General features: G+C 39.6%; 1 protein-coding gene across 1 annotated transcript in view; it reads left to right on the plus strand.

The window, feature by feature from the left end:
* The first annotated feature begins 14,119 nt into the window (after positions 1–14,119).
* CG42458 (uncharacterized protein) overlaps positions 14,120–17,906 on the plus strand; it is a 30,891-nt gene continuing 27,104 nt past the window's right edge. The window contains exon 1 of the mRNA NM_206288.4: positions 14,120–14,449. The gene's annotated coding sequence lies outside the window, so the exon portion shown is untranslated. The remainder of the gene's footprint in view (positions 14,450–17,906) is intronic.

Below are 17,906 nucleotides of genomic sequence, written 5' to 3' on the forward strand. Positions count from 1 at the left end.
CAAATGTTTGTGCCTTTGTATGCATATAATTATTGCACTTCTCGCACGTTCCGGAAAAGTACGAAGCCACTATATATATGTTTATATACGTATATACTATAGGACGGAACCTCCATTCTGTTTGCTTTGCAGTTCGCAAATGGCACATTTTCCGCTTTTCCCACTGCCTTTCATTATGCTCTGCTTCTTCGCGCTTTGTTTTGCTGTAAGTATTTTTTAATGATACATAAACTAAAAAGATACACACACTGATACTCGCCGGTTGTGCTGGCAACTCGTCTAAATTATTTACACATCCGTTTTGCATTTTCCGAGTTTGTTTGCGCCACGCATGGCCTGCACTCGAAGCATTTCCACTTTGCATTTTCCCCACTTTTTCCCCTATTTTGTTTATTTTTTATTTTTGCCCTGCCCCGCTTTTGGTCGCATTGTTGCCTCATTTGCAGCTCAACACTTTCTGTGTCATCCTGCTGGTTGTCTGCGGTGGGTGGTGCCATTGGTGGTGCCTGTGGTGGTGGGTCGATGGGTGCTTCTGCCCCAGGCACTAACCTTCTTTCCGTAGTCACATAATTAATGCGTTTTCCAGCTGTTGTTTTTCCACATCGAGTGGGCTGCCAGTTGGGTCTCGATGAGGTCTAAATGTAGCAATTAAAATCAGACGTTTTTTACATGCAATTATAGTATTTAAAAATCTATGTAATAAAATAGGTAATGAAATAGGTATTTGTTTATTATATAGCTTTAAAAATATATGTAAGTACATATGTAAATCCTTAATGTTTTTCTTCAATTAAGAAAGGTAATTTCCGCGCAATGCAGAGTATAAAACAAGATTTTCCGCATTTGATTGCAGCTTTTTCTTTCGACGCGTGCTTGACTAATTAAAACCGCAACCAAAACCCCCAACTTCATGGCCAAAAGCCGGAATTCAAACCAAATTACGGAATGGCAATGGTGGGTAAGGTACTTGGTCAAGAACAAAACTTGCAGAACACTTCTGGCCTAACAAATTGTTTTCGCTGTCGTATTTCAACTGTTTTGGCTTCTAATCCTGTTCCTGTTTTTCCCGGCTAATATTGTTTTTGTTGCTCCAGCGTTTTGTTGCAGATAAAAATGCCGGGCAATTGTTACGTTAGGCGCACAAAACTAACTAACTAACGGCCATAACAACTCAGACAATGGCTTTAATTTAACTGTCGGAAGTGAGGAACAATGCAAAATACGAGTTGAACTTACAAGCAATTTGCCTTATGCACGGCGCCCAGGAAAATGCAGGGAAAACGCCCATTTCTCACTCAAACTGAAGGCGATTTTAAAGTATAGAAATACAGGGATGGTACCTCTAGAAAATAAACATAAATAAATAAATAATGATCAACAAAGAGAAATAAGTATAACTATAAAAAACTATACTATAAAATTATACTATAAAATTATAATATATTTCAATATTTAACGGAGTTTATCTATAGTTGTGGTTGCTTTAACGCAGTATCTACTGTACGCGTATGCATTCGGTGCACATAAATCTAAGCCAACAAAAACTTGGCTGAATCGCAGCTCCGTTGCACGCACATACAAACAAAAAATCGGTGGGCGGAATGGGAATGGGGCTTAGAAGTTAGCGTTGGCGGATCAGAAGGAGCTATATCTGCAGTTGTGCTGAGTTGCTTGTTGGCATTTCGCTATTTTTTTTTTCGCCATTCGAGTTTGCCTTTGGTATGTTCATTATTTTTATCTCTTTCGCAATGAATGCAAAACTACCAAACGAAACAAAAAACAGCGGACTACGGACTATGGAGTCCGGACTTTGGGAGTCCGGGGCAAGGATCAGGCACGCAAATATGCAAAACAGTTGGAGGATTCATGGCGTTCAAAATCTAGGCGTAAAGTGTGAATAACGCGTGGAAAATGTGAATGAGCCGAAGGCGCTTTTCACTCGCGGCCCAAAGAAAATCCTGGCTAGAGTGGGCAATGCAATCAGCGGAATTGTAATTTGGCCCAAAAGTGGGCAAGTTCCAGCTGCGCAATTTGCGGTTTTTCCACGCTGAAGACAAAAGGAAGAAATGTGGCCATGGAATAAAGGGAATCCTGGACGCAAACAACTTCCGCTGGATAATGGAAAATGCCATGCGGATCGTTGCCTTTTTTCAAGATTACACAAAAAAAGAAGTTATCAAATTATATATATTTTAAATGATTTTAGAAAAAGGATGCAAGATCGAATGTGCGTAGAAACCAAATTCGTAAAACAATGAAATTTTTTTTTGCGATATTTTTTATTTTTATTTTTTTGTGCTATGCATATTTGTTTGCAGTTATGGTGCTCCACCGTTTTCCATCATAACAAAGGTTTCCTTCATCCTTGATGGCAGCTATGTCATGTTAAATGCGCTGCAAAATTGCATTAACTACGCACGCTTGTCACTTTCTGATAAGGGAATTAAATTTTGCGGTTTTACGCTGGCGGCAGCACACAAAACCAAGCCGAAGCCCTTTCGCCAATCTTCCCGCCATGATTTCCCTTCTGGCATTGGCTGTGTTTATGGCCAGCTTGTCAGCGGAGCTGTCAACACTGAAAGCGAGACATGGCCATAACCATCGCAGTCGTCATCCCTTCCGTAGCTTGGATTCAATTTACTCGGCTTGGCTGGCTGGAACAAAAAAACAAATATTGTGACATACTTTGAGCATAAGGTTCTTAAGGATTCTCACTCGTATATTAATTTAACTGAGTACGAGTATTAAATGCAGTAATTGTATCTGATACAAGGAGATCTAACTTATTTTTAAATTTCAGCACGGATATTCTTTAATTATAAATATGTGCTAGTCTCTTTCCCAAGAGAAAACGCATCTAGGCCATTGGATGGCATTTACAAGGCAATTGTAAAAGTAGTTCCATTTCTGATTTCCCGTCCGAACGGATTTACATAGAATGGCAATTGCGCAAGTTGGTAGGACGGATAGTGAGTGGATAATTACCGCGGAACTGGCGCTATAGGAAAACCGCATCGTTCTGAAATAAGTGGGCCATAAAGTGAACTTTTTTCCACACGCCGTCCCGGAAAAGTTCTTCTTGTGCGGAATTAATGTGCATATGGCACGCACAAATGTCAAAGAAAATACGGGTTGGGGGGGGGGGGGGGGGGGGAAATGTACAAAAATTAGTGATATATAGAATGGGAATCCATACTTTAGGCATTTAAAAATGGGCGTTGCTGCACTGCGCCACAGTTTAATGAGGTTTTGATTAATTCGATTTGATTAATTGCCTCGGCTCATAAATCATTAAATTTAGTATGCGGCATAGTATTGGTTCCAAATACACACACTCACAACAAGGATATCAAGGATTTCCCCTGAGCCTGACCCGAAGAAATCCGCTCGGTGGGACACCGCTTGACAAATGGCATTTTGTTGCCTTGGCATGCCGCTGAGCTTGGGCTAAATATTTTCGTAATTACATTTCCACGTCGAGTAATTAATTTTGTCTTGCCTTGGCTGGCTTCCCCTTCGTTTTCCCACCCGGATTTCCCGATTTTCCCCAGCGCTCATGCTGTTGACATTTGCCATTATAGGTTGCATACTTTTGTGTGCCTTTTTGCTTTCTTCGAGTGTCACACGGAGCCTTTCTTTCGGGATTAAAAGCAGAACTCGCCCTATTATTACTATTATGATTATGTTTCATTATTTTATGGGCCATCTTGTCACACTTTTCATGCCATTTTCCCGACTTAAATCTGTTTTATTGCCAAGTTCACGTTTGGTCTTAGGGGAAAGCACACGTAGACGGGGTCACATAAAAACTTTTCTGGCTACTTAAGCCGTTGCCGAGCCGAAATTGTGGTCTAAATTATGCAACAAGGTGGTCATAAAAACGGACAACCGTCCGGGGCATGTCAAACGGGGCGTATGTGTAATTAAGCTTGAAACAGTGGATCAGCATTAGAGTTAGGCGAGTAGGAGAAAGAAATCTAGGAAAGAGGGTTTAAATATAGAAGTAAGCTCTTTACAGAAGTTTTATTAAATTTTGAGAAAGCTAGGAAAAGTAGGAATATGTTATTTCCAATGGTATAAAGATAAGAAATCAAGCTTTATAAATGCATGGTGTAAATATGCAATGAAATCCTTATTTGGATTCAATGTGGGTCAGACTTGTATAAATAGCCAATAATTTGTCAGCATGAAAGAGCAAAACATCAGGGGATTACATTTAAACCATTTTACTTTCCCTGCACATCATGGACAGCCAACTCCTTTCAACTCCCTTTCGTTCACCCCATATGCGACAACATAATTTGGTGTTAATGTACTTGGAACTCAGAATCCTGTGCTGTCCTGTCCACCTGAAGCTGACAACTTTGCCATAATACAAGTGCAACACACACTGACATTTTTAAGGTCCAGGCGACACATAATTAACCCAATTAGAATGCGTGTGTGTGTGTGCGTCAACGCTAAGCTAAATTTATGTGAATTTTTAATTATGCTCGGACAGCAAGAGGTGTCGTTTTGCTGTCCACAGGCAACCGCAAACCAAACACCAACCAGCAGCAAACAACAAGCGGCAGGAGCAACATCATCCAGGAAAAAGCAGGACAAACGACCTGAACCCAACGTTGGTTAAATGAAAAACGTAGTAAACTGTGCGCAAAACACCTGAGGATTCACCATGGCGACCGACAATGAGTGGCCAAGTGGCGTCTGCTGTTCCAGCTCCTGAATAAGGCTCCTCAATCCTCTACCTGCTCCTGTTCCTGCGGCAGGATCGCATTGCTGTTGTTTTTGTAGTCGAGCAGCTTTGCCATTTCCGGGCGTGCCTTTTGTTTGCCACGTTTACCTTTTGGCCCTTTGTTGTTGCTGCTGCAGAGAGGAAAATATTGCATTTCGTGGAAATTATTGTTGACACTACTAATTATACAGATTTTTTTAAGTTTTTTGAAATAGTTCAGTGTTGGATTCTTTCCCTAAGTTAAGTGTATCCTTTTTAGTAAGTGAAGACTTTAGTAGTGAAGACTATTGTACTTAAAAGGTATTGTTGCACATGTTTTTTATACTTATGAATTTCTTTCAGTGCATACCAACTGCTACTGGCGCTACTGTTGGTTTAACTGCAATGTGCCAGTTGACTTTTTGTGTGCAGCAACCGCAACTAGAAAGCACACGCTTGCCATCCGAATCCCTTTCCCTTCTGGAAAAATCCTCCCCAAAAGTCAGGGACTGGCAAAAGTTTTAAGCAAATGTTGCCAAAGTGTTTAACATTTTGTACGGTGTCAGTCGCTTCCTGTTTGTGCGAGACTGTGTGTTTGTGTGTGTGTGTGTGTCTGCGTGCCAAGGCACCACGGGGACTTTGGCCCAAGGACCAAGGACCAAAAGTCGGACCAAAAGCAGAACTCCGACTCCCGAATAGGCAAATGAACTCCACCTGGAGTCTTGGGGCAGCAAACTGGTTAAACGTGTGGATAAATGTAAATTAAACTGAGCCTAGAACGGGGACACAAAACTCAGAGGAACTGGCTCCCGGAGGTGGAAACAGATTGCAGATTGGCAGGCTACGGACAGAAAAGAAGTTGGTTTAATTTCAAGTCTGATTGAAGCAAATTGAGCATGCAATAGTTTGTCCATTGATGTAGATATATCATTTTTTCTAAGGCTTTCTTATAATTTAAATTCTGAATTTTTGGATCTCTTGTGTTCTATGCAAGGATTTTAAGCAGAAAATTTGAGGCAACCCTCGGGGCTATAAAATTTGGTAGTGTGAGCCTAAATAATTGACAACTTCCGTTCAATCTTGTCGCCGCTCCGGCGTCAAGTGCTTGGGCATATTTCTGGTCATTTGGGTGCTGGATTTTGATTACCAGGTTATGGAATTTCATTAAAAAGTTGCCAGAACCGGAAGGTGGGAAGTAGGATTTAGCTTTAAGCTGGATTCCTGGAGCTTGCGTGCGCTGTGAAAATGAATAGTAGACTATTTCAAATAAAATTTTATGAGGACAAAAGCCAGAGCATTAATTTCTATCAGGAAAGTCAAAAAGGTTGAGTGTCTGCTGCCCGGCAAAGGAGACAAAGGCCAAGCCATAAAAGAGGTGTGGGTTGCACTCCGCTCATGCTGTATCCTCTCGGTTTTGGTGTTTTTCTTTTGATTTTGTTTTTTTTTTTTTTTTTGTTCAAGGATAATCACCCGACATCGCGTGCTGTTGAAATTTAAGGAGTGTATGTGATTTTTATCACGCAAACAGCCGGAAAAAGCCGGACCACCCACCGACCGACACCCACAACCCCCATCGCGACCCTCATTCAAAGAAACGTGCTAAATGAGTAAGGTAAATGAAATTACCTGACCGAACACACCTCAAAAACAGCGATGAGTTGGGTGTCCAGCTGTGTCCTGGATGTCCTCCCTGTCCTGCGTGCGTGTGCCCAACAGCGGAAATTACAAATTTGTCCGCCACTAATGGATTTCCATTCGGAATTGCTTTTGCCTCTGCTGCTGCTGCGCTTTAAGGCAGCAAGTTAAATAATTTGCAGATGAAGTATATATTTTTTGTAGAAGTTTTCTTCGGGGCGGCTGCAGCCGCTCCTGTTGCTGCCACCCGAAATTAGCTGCACAATTTATGCGAATTGTGGCTCAACATTTTTGGCGAAAATTAAATTTTTGCCTGCTGTTGTCAACGCGGCGCGTCGTCATCGTCCTTGCCACAAAACGCTAACGACTACAAAATTGCAAGAAAATTACCCGTTAATGTCCAACATTTATGTCTGCCTCCCAAGACGCTCAACGAGGTGGAGGCGCCTCTTCTGTTCGGCTCTTTTCTGTTTTGGCCTGGCTTGGCCTCCTTCAGTTGGTCTAGGCTACACTGCAAATAATTACTACAGATGTGAGAATTTTAAGGGATTTTAAGATGGAGAAAATGGGTAGAATTTAGTAGTATAACCCCTTAATGGAGAACCTTATAAAGAAATAGTTGCATTTAGTCAACAGTTTCTTTGATTTTAAAAGAGATTGGAAAATCTTTCACTCAATATAAAAAACTATGAATTGAATTCTCTTTAATTTTCATTGACTATTTAGGAAGTCCCATTTTGGATTGGCACAGGGAATAGAAACTTCAAAAATAAAGTTCTTAGAGCCAAAGAAGCATTTCATTGCTTTAGATAAGAACTAACTTCATAAAAACCATGTTTTTTTTTTAACATATTGGAAGGTCATAGGTCAATACCAAATTGATCTCCTCCAACTTTTTGCTATCTGCAGCAGGGAACAGTTGGCTCTTGGCGGCTTTCAAGTCATGGCCGCGTAATCGTGGCGGAATTTCGGTCGCAAATGCTTCTCGGTCGGAGAGAGAAAAAAAAAAAAATAAAATAAAATAACTGGCAAAACTATTATGGCCCTTGTGCTTATTACTCGCTGACATGCAAACACTTGCGCTCTCACTCGCGCCTGCAGGCGCCAGCAGTTAGAGTGCTATCATGTCCTGGTGGGCGGATGGTCGGATGGTCGGATGGGTGGCTGGGTGCCCCAAGGACAAGGACAATGTAGGAAATGTAGCGAAAACTTGGCAACTTCAACGCCAACTCACGTGTTGAGGGGCGGCAAACTTTAAGCACAACTGCATTAAATATTCAACGTATTTTGGCATTTAATTTGCAGCACACAATAAATAATAACATGACACATAGCAGACCCCCACCCACCAAATTTATAAGCACAAATCGAAGGATATCAGCAGTAACAGTTGCTGTTGCAACTCCGGCAAATAAAAGTAAATAAAATAGCTTTTCAACAAAACTTCCGCTCGCCGAACCTGACACACATGTCAAAGAGTCATTAATAATGAAGGTGGAAGACGTTGAAACTGGGGGGTTGGAGTTGAGTTTTACCTAAGGATACATATATATACATGCCAGAATCAAGTGGTCCAAAAGAGCACAATGAAAGGCGACGGGCCAAAAGTCAACCCCGGGATGTCAAAGCAAATTTATGCACCCACACGCCATCGAGGAATTCGGGGGACAGCCAAAAGTGTTTTGTAGTTCGATTCACGATTCACCGAGCAACCCCCTGCGGTGCAAATAATACCCACTTCCTTTGCTTGGAAGTCATGAAATTTGTGGTGCTGCCTGCAACTAATTTCAATATCATCAAAAATTAATTCTACTAATTCGATTAGAGGAATTTCGTTCTTAAGGGATCAGCAGTCAGCCTGGGAAATCATTAATTCTTAAGGCACTTTTTCGTGGTTTAGTCCAATGGAATTATATCACTTGTATGAGGTGGCAATTGCGTGTTGGGATAGTCTGGCATCTGGTTATATACGTATATGGCTTAAATAATTGTAATTGTTATTGCTAACTCAAGGAGTAGTTTTACCAAGTTTCTAGCTCTAGAAAAAATAAAAAAACTGAGCAAATTGAAGACTATGTTTTCTCAACTCTCATATAAAAGTGGTTGCTAAAGTTCTGAAAGTGTGTTAATCTATTGGTTTCAATCGTGTTGTTCTTGCTAATAAATCAAAAAGATTTGCCTTACTTTTAAGTAAATATGCTCAAGCAATTAACTTTTATTTCATCAATGAAAACGCTTTAATTGAGTTTTCTATTTAAGTTGTGAGATCTGTGCTTGCAAAGTGTACACAAGTGAAGAAATTCCAATTGTTCTTATAATTCGTATGTACATGTAACCAAAGTGAAGCCACAATTCCTTAATCGCATTTTTTAAGCTCCGCATTTAATTAGGTCTCAAAATAAACTCGATTCGAGATGGGGGGAGCCCAAAAATGGCACATTACGCACCACATTTGAGAAACATTTGCAACGAAAATGAAATCTTCAAACAACGAGTGGCGTGTCCTTGGGGTTTTCCACCGTTCATCCGCCTTTTTATGTAAGTATTTTTTATTTAATTTCGCTTTATGGCCTCTGCCGCACCTTATTTCATTCGTTCAGTTCGCATTGTGCAAATAAGAAAATGCTCATGTGTGAAAAGGAAAAACAGCGGCACGGGGTGGTATTTTCCTTTATTTTTTTTGTTTTTGAAGAGGTTGAAGAGGGGGGGGGGCAGGAAACCAAACGTTGCCAGGATGAAGCGCCAAAAGTCACGAAGTGGGCGCGGGAGGGGGCGTGGCATGGCTTGCCTTACACTAATTGTCTTTGCTGTGCGTGCGTGCGGGGTGGCAGAATGTCTGGGGTTTGCATATATTTTACGATTGTTTAGCTACACGTATCCCACATACGGCAGTTGGCTTTTATAGCCGTCATTTCCGCCGGATCTTAGCGCACAATCCGCATTACCCCTCAGGCGCAGAATTTACTTGAAAAAATTTGGCGGCTAAATGAAATGCAAATTATTTTTACCCCATTCCACCTGCTCCTCCCTTGAGCACCTGAGCAAATATTCAAGACTCGTATATATCGCGGCATTATGCTATTTGCATTATTCTCTTAATGATCAAAAATAAACTTTTAATAAGACTCGTGATTTGCACTTCCGTTTGCGTTGACTCAACACAAAAGTATTCACTAACACATCAGCCTAATTTTGGATGGATATGTGACTTATTAAATGAAAATAAAGCAATACAATGCAATATTTTATAAGTTGTATAAAATACTAAAAATAAGAAAGAAATGTTATATATTAAAATTATGCACATGCTCCAGTTCCCTTTGATGAACATATGTGAACAACTTGCTAAAGCCATATTGTTGTGGCACGCACTGTCCGTATGTAGGACATGCCAATCAAAAGTCTCCAACTGTGAGTTGCACCGCAGGAAACGTCCTGTATTAATGAAGGATCCGAAGTCGGAGTCGTAGTCAAAACCGGAGTCATTGTCATTTCTTCGTTTGGCTGGCTTGTCATTCCCACTACCATTCCATTCCATACCATTCTTAAACCGACTCCGTCGAATTCCCAATGCCAATTAAATGCGGCTTTCACATTGTCATCCGGCCAAGAGTTTCCATATGACAATGCCATCGGCCAAACCGTAATGAGCTGGCCCGCCGGCAAGGACACCCCCCCACCCACCCCCCCCTCTGAGTTCCGCACCAGCAGGCGGTCGGTCGCATGTCCTACCAAAGTAAATTAATTGCTGGATATACCTCCTTGATCCTGCTTGGGACCTGCTCCCGTTTTGCTACACGTGGAACTTATGTGCAAATTAACATCATCATCAACAAGGACTGCTCGCTGGCTCGTGTCCTCCGCCTACGCAAAACACTTGCACTCGTCCTGCGTAGATTAATCGGACTGATTAACCACACGCAGCTAGCCAGCAGGATTGCTTTTGGGGGTTACTGGCAGCGGAACGAGAACAGGAAAAGGATCCGGAACAGGAACAATGCCCTTCTGACCCCTCTCGTTGTCCTGCCTATTCATTATGCAATTATTTCGAATGACTTTCGTAAGTGATATTTCCTTTGGCTTTCGTGCCGTCAGGGAAATGCATTCATCAAGGCAAACGGCAAACGGGAATCCATTTTGGCCAAATGGGGTTAATGCTTGGTCAGCTGAGATGGATGGGTGACGGGATTAATAAATTAGACAGGGAAAAATAACCAGGCTTTTGTAGAGATATTAAATGCGACTTAATTACCAAAAAACATCAAGTATGTTAAGCAACGCTTTTTGAAATTAGATTGCATTTGGTCTACACAAGCGTATAAACTTATCCGAATTTATTAAAGATATAAACATTTTTTCTTGTGAAACATGGCAACAATTAGAAACCAATATAAAATCAGCGCACTAGCTTCTTCCAAAAGATTTAGCATCCACTTAGTCATTCGGAAATTATGATTATGGCGCCATTGAAGAGTCCATATATCAGCGCCAAGTATAATTTACAGCCATAACAATTAAGTCTTAAAAATGCTTCACATATTTCAGAGCACGACATGAAATACAGTTGAGCCAATTTACGGCCAAAAATTTCCAAGGAGAATGAAACAACAAACACACCGCACTTTCCAAAATGCCGGTGAGAATTGGGCAAAAAGTCACGGCCCTTGAAATCCCTTTGGGCCAAAATACGACGAAATGGCCGAGGATTTTATTTCGATCATATTTAATTGAGGCACATAAAAGACAGATTTATTGTACGTGCTCGATTGGATTGCAAATATATTTCATTAGGGAAAAAATCCATTAAACTTAATTGGCAAAATCTTTGGCCATTTGGGGTCATAGGTAATAATATTTACTTTAATTTGCCTGATAACAATCTGTTATTAACTGATCATTGAATTTTATTACTTTAGGATGTTTTTTGTAATTATGGTAGCTGATCAGCAACAATGAGCAACGAAATTTAGCCAACATAGACTAAATAAATAAAATTAAGCAAAATAAATTCTTGGGAATGAGCATAAAAATTATTGGATCGCACGCATGAACGCAATGTAGACTTGAACATTAGTACAGTGCGTTACATACTTTTAAGGAAATTTACAAGCAAGTAAGTAAAACGTATTAGAAAACTTAACAGATTAATAATTAAAGGATACTGTATATAATAGTGAAGTTGCTTAGAGTTCATCTAAAAAAAGACGTTTTAGTCAAGCAAATACCTACTCAAAACGGACTGTCTGAAAAGATTTTGGCATAGTCAGTCACTTTTTTTGCTGCTAGCCTGTTTGGCAATGAACCAAAAATACGTTTTGGCCAGCAGACTCTACAATAAGGCGAAAAACAACAACAACTGATTTGTACAGGTGCGAAAAGTCTGTGATCATTGGGAGGTGAGGCGAACTCTGCGAACGCGTCATCTCATCGAGTGCCCTTTGGTGGCGCCTGCTGTGGACTCTCAAGATTTTCCCCAAAAATGAGAGGAAGACGATCTTATTTACGTCTTGGCCCATTTGATGTTCCACGAACTGGATATAATCAGAGCGGGAAAGTCATTTTGGCCCGTTCTATTCGTAAATGTAGCTCTCCTTTGGCTTCTAATTATTTTTCCTGGTGGAAAAAATGCTTGTTTACTTGGTTAGTAGTTCATTTTGTTGACTTGCTTTTAATGTACACTCTAATTTCGATTTCGAAAACAATTATATTTCTTTATAATACTCTTTATATAACACTTTACAATTTTTGTAATAATTATTTTTTATTTAATTATTTCTTATTTCTTTCTGCTAACGCCCGATTGCGTAGAGCTTTTTCGAATTATGCACAGAATAAAGTCTTATTTTTATTTTTTGGTTGTTTTCCCATTTTTGCTTTGGATTTTCCCAATGGTCAGTTTTCCTTCGTTTTAAGTAGACTAAAAATCAGAATAGAATTCAGCAGCGGATGCTCATTGTTGTTGTTGTTGCAACATGTAATTGGCCAGGGGCGGTAATATAAAAATAATTTCCTCTCGACTTTATGAAAAGAGTGAAATTGAATATACATTTTGATTCAATTAGAGAATAGGCGTACATTTATTCTTAATTGAGTCACATAATTTGGATTATTATTTAATGAGCAGAAAAATATTTCCTTCTATTTATAATGATATTAAATTATGCCAAATAACTATTATAAGCATGATTAAGTAATTAAGCTAATTTATTACTTTTAATTGGTAATCATACATATATAATGCTATCTTTTGCGTAGAAAAAGGATTTTAAAGACTCTGAATGCTCAAATAAGTTCATTTGTTTATATATTAAATGTTGCCTGTCTTATTATATTAGTCTGTTCTAATTATTAAGGGATAAAATATTTTCCTAGCAGAATATGTAAGATATTTTTAATTCACCAGAGCCTTTTCATTTTCTACTTATCCTCAATTACAATATTAACTTGATTGAGATTGTTCAACGCACGCACCGTTTGGCCACGCCCACAGTGTGTCAAACACGCTAATTTACTGTTACATTATTTATACACACACACACATATATATATACATACCCCCTCTTGCAAACATTGGCACACAATGACAAACATACAAACCCTGGCTATGTAGAAGCGATAAAACTGAAAGGTTGTCACTTTGGCAGCGTTAGGCAGTCGCTCGTGTTGGTTGGGATAGGCAATGGTGTTGGTAATTGGGTGGTAAGGGGCGACCCGGGGGGCGGTGGTGAGGGGGAGACAAAGAAAAACAACGAAGAACTCGGCGAATGGGACAACAGGGCGCATGAGCGATGCGTGTTGGCAACATTTGATGACATTGCAACATGTTGACAAGGTGGAATGTAAAATAAGCAAGGTATGAATTCAAAACGGAACCAATAGCTGTTTTTGATCTATATTCTTAAAAATAATACATTATATTTATGAACAAAATTTCTGAGAATGCGTTGTTTTTATCCAGACTTAAACAATTCCATATTATGAATTTTTCGCATGGCAACATTATTTTTAAGGTATTTTAAAATAATGCAAAGATTAAAGCTTGAAGCTACCAACACCAATACTATTTTTTAAATAGCTTAGTGTTTCTAAGCTTGTGACAATAACATTTAAAAATTCATATTTAAAATTCAGCACATGGATTTCAGAATTTTATACGAATGTTTTTGTTACAAAAACAATATATTGAACTTAATACAACTCAGTAAATAGGAGCGAATATAAGTAATTCCTTGTTTAAACACCTAATTAAAGGCCAATTAATTTCTATTACAAGATTAGATTTTAATTTCTAAATTATTAATGGCTTCAAGGAGTCACTCCAAATGCGATCCACAAAATTTCCCGCCAATTGCAGGCCAAGCCGAAGTATCTACAAACAAACGGTGGCACGCACACACACACACACCGACAGACTTCTCTAACAACAACCCCGAAAAGCCACAAAGCAAACAGAGGGGGTGGGCGCAGTGGGTGGGGGTTTTTTTTTGTATGGAGCAGGGGGCACACATCCATTCGTCAGACATTTGGCTCGTAAGGCGTAAAATCTGCAAAGCTCAACACTGAGACCAAAAGCCGGTTTCCCAAACCCCAACCCCCTAGCCGATATACCCTCCTGCCCACTGTTATTTACATTTTGTTTTGCCGGCTTTTCCACACGAAGCCAAAATCCGACAGATAGCCGAAACACAACGAGCGGAAAATCCGAAAGATATACGAGCCTTTTGCCAGCGATTCGGGGCTGGCTTTATTTCGATTCCTATCCAACGATTCAGTTGGCAACGGCCCGCACTGTGAAACGGTCATCTGTACGCTTTTTTCAGTCCGCCAAGCAAATACAATTCAAGAGATCTTTGTCTATGTGTTTTTGAAATATTCTTCTAAATATTTGGAATCTTGAGTGCCGCGTGTGTTATTTTGAGTTATCGCGATTGCGGCTAAGTGCAATTAGTGCCACAAATTTAGTGCAATGAATTGGGAAATTTATTTCTCTGCCCAGGCGCATCATTAGCAAATGAATTTACCAAAAAGATATTATTATTAGTGAGTGAGCTCTTGTGAGTCTGAGTTTTTGATTAGTGTTCGATTTCCAGTTGTGCTAAGGTAATTTTCACCGAATATCATCTAGTCCTCTAACGTCAGACCCTAAACATATGTCACAAATGAAAAAAAAAGGAAATAACAGAATGTCGCGCATGTTAATTAAGACGAGGCATAAAAAAGAAATGCCGAATGTTAGTGGGGCCAATGCCAATCCATCCATCACTCAATTGCCAGTTCAGCAACGGATTCCATCTTTTTTTTTTTGTCGTTCTCCCCCCATAAAACTCAGTTTTTCTATTATTTTTGTAGGCCGCCAGAAAGCCAAATGTGCATTAATTTTAATTTGAGAAGCAAGAGGGAGTCGAGTGCACATGTGTTTCATTATTTTTTTTAATCTTGCGTCAGGCGATAAATAATCAGCTGGCTGCGAGTGCGATAAATATTTATGCAATTGGACTCACTTGTCTAAACAGATGCCGCAGACAATCTCAAACGAAGCGATCACCAAGCACTTAATAAAATCTGCGGAAAATCAGAAAATCAGACTATATCGGACTTTCAATCTGGGACACATCAACTCCGTTTCCTTTTTTTTTTCAGTATTGTTTGTTTATCTTGATGCAATTTGTGCGGCCACGCCTCTCAATTAAATCGTAGACCAAAAAAGTTATTCCCCTGGGTATGGGATGGGATCATTTGTTTTGATGTTATCAGCTGAGACTCTATGCCGTTGCTGTTGCATGTTGGCTAACAAAATAATTGACAAAACAAATCATTTACGTGGCAAAAGTTTGTCAGCCCTCCCCGAATTTCTGTACCCCCTTAACCCCAGTCATCGCTTAAATTGCACACGGCGGCCAGACACGCAACATGTTTGATGACAAAAAAAAAAAAAAAAAAAAAAAATGAAAAGAAAAACAAACAAACCTGGCGGAAAAAAACACGAAAATTGTGCAACATTTGGGGGCACTGAGAATTTTACGCTGAAATATAAATAACAGATACAAATGAGCGGAATAGGTTGGAAATGGGATTGGGATGGTGATGGGAACAATAAATTAATTCTGGATCTATAAAATTAAATTTCATAGATTACAAAAACATTACAGTGCCAACAGAGTAAGAAGATTATCTAGCCAATTGATAACTGATTAGAAGAAGCTAATAAAATATATAAGCAATATAACTAGATACAACTAAAAAGTGTTGAGCCGAAATAACAATTTTTACAGCTAGTTCAGAAAGTGAATTTGTATTGATATTATAATTATTATAACAAACAAACACAGTGAGTGAGAAGACTATCCCAAACAAAACCAAAAATCGGTAATCAAACCAAATGCAAACGCAAACCGCAAGTTAAATCACATTATGGCCCGTCAGACCGCAAAAAGGCCCGAATCCTGCGGGAAACGGATTTGGGGTTTCCGGGGTTAATGTTTGGCTTGCGGCTCATAGTCGATTGCCTGATTTACGGGCACGCCCGCATACGAAATGCTCATTGCAATAGTCAACATGTTAACATGTTGTTAAACACACGGCACTAAATCGAAATGGGGGCTACCATTTTTACGGCACGTTTTTGGGCCAGAAAGCCCACAAATCGCCACATTTATGGCTATTAGATTTTCGGTTATTGCCGCACCAAACTGAATAGTGATTCCTGTTGAGTGTCTCCTCTGCTGCCGGGAAAATGGCGCCTGCTGCTATTCGGTTTATCAAAAACGAATTACTCTCGATCGAACGCCACAGAGTATGCAATGGTTTTATGACTTTTCTATGGCTGTACCAAGTCAGCATAATAAATAGATAGAAATAGTAAGATACAATACGTTGTCCTTGGCGATTAGTTAGCAGGCGACGATAGTTCAAACAAATTGTTGGCACCATATATTTTATAGCTGCGATGGATTTTCATTCGATTACACGCTGAGTTTATGTTCCGGTGATTGGCCTGTGAAAAACTTTATAGCATTTTAATTGCTTAGACTTTCGATTGCCTAACAGCTCGGTCACATGTGTACAGTTCCTGAAACTTATTCATCTCGATCGTGTTTATTTATCTGCGCTTAATTTATGCAAGTAGTTTTGCTTAGCTTCGATTTCCACGTCCTTGTTCCATCGGAATTGTATTAATATGATAAAAATTTCAACAACTTCGTCGTCGTCACCTAGCTTCAAGTTTTCGAAAGAACTGCGTAAAAGTGAATACTATAAACAAAAAGCGTTCGTATTTTATGATACAGAATTTGTAATAGCAAGAGACTAGTTTTCTAGGAAATAAAATTGTAACCTTTGTGAAATGATTGAATACGCATTTTTTCAGCGCAGAGTTCACCTGTTAATTTTTGGCAGCTGACGCATCAAAGGCCGCAGCCGTATTAACTTTTCATCTAAACAGCCAAAAACCACAAAACTATTTAACGCTTTCCGCAGTCAAAATGAAAATCAGTGTTTATGAAGGGGTATCGCTGCGAAATTCCGAGCATATTAAAGCCATCTGCCCGGGGGCGAATGCAACTGCAACTGCAAATCGCAGGTGTTGAGATGCCTTCTAATTTATGAGCTGTGCATAGTGGGTTAATGTAACAACAAATGGCCCATTGCGGTTTGAGTTAAACAAGATGGCCAAGATCCCCACCGCCCGACCACTGCCACAAGGTCACGCGAAACGAGGTGGCATGGAGTGGGTGGCGAATTCCGGTGGATTGCATTTACATGCTCCATTTGACAGAAACGAGGAAGCGGATTTAAAGTAAAAGAGTTCAATTAGAGCTTAGGGAGCACGAACATGGGAACGAGAAACCAACCACGGGAAATTCGAAATCGGTCGATAATTTCATTGCTCCGGCTTCCCACTTGATTAGCATTCCTTTGTGGCACAGATGTCTCGGGTTATTTATCTTAAATGGCTAGGGAAAAGAATACTTTTCCATTTTACAATTCCCTTTAAAATGTTTAAACGAATTTAAACATTTAACTTTCATGAACTTTTAAGATTTGCTAATAGCTAAAAATATATATTTTGTCGTGTATGATAATTTATTCTTTGCTACATAGATGTAAAAAGTTGCCAACTGCAAACTTTTAGCTATTAAATCTTTAAATTAATATATTCAATAAATTAGAATGAATTAATATTCATATTAGGCGTGCTTTAGTTATGCAGCTCTGTGAATTCAATGAGCTTGTAATAAAACGTTGAAATATTACGCATACGCCAGGGACGCATAAATAAGTAAGCAAAACGAAATATTTTCCGATCTGATTGATGCCTTCCTACCGGAAAATCGTTTTGGCCAATGGCGTGAAATTCACTTTCGTTCGCTGTTGGCTTTTGTTGTTTTGGCCCCTTTTCTGATTTTGATGCCATGCACATTTGCAGGCTTTTGTTTTGGGGTTTACGTGTTTGAATTCATGTGCCACGGGATTTTATTGATTCCAGCTTGATTCACTGCCATGAAACAAAGACAGGCAGTTGTTAAGTGGGCAAAAGTCAAGGCACAAACACAGCGAA

The sequence above is a fragment of the Drosophila melanogaster genome, chromosome 3L (assembly GCF_000001215.4).
Source record: "Drosophila melanogaster chromosome 3L".
In the NCBI taxonomy this organism is placed as follows: Eukaryota; Metazoa; Arthropoda; class Insecta; order Diptera; family Drosophilidae; genus Drosophila; species Drosophila melanogaster.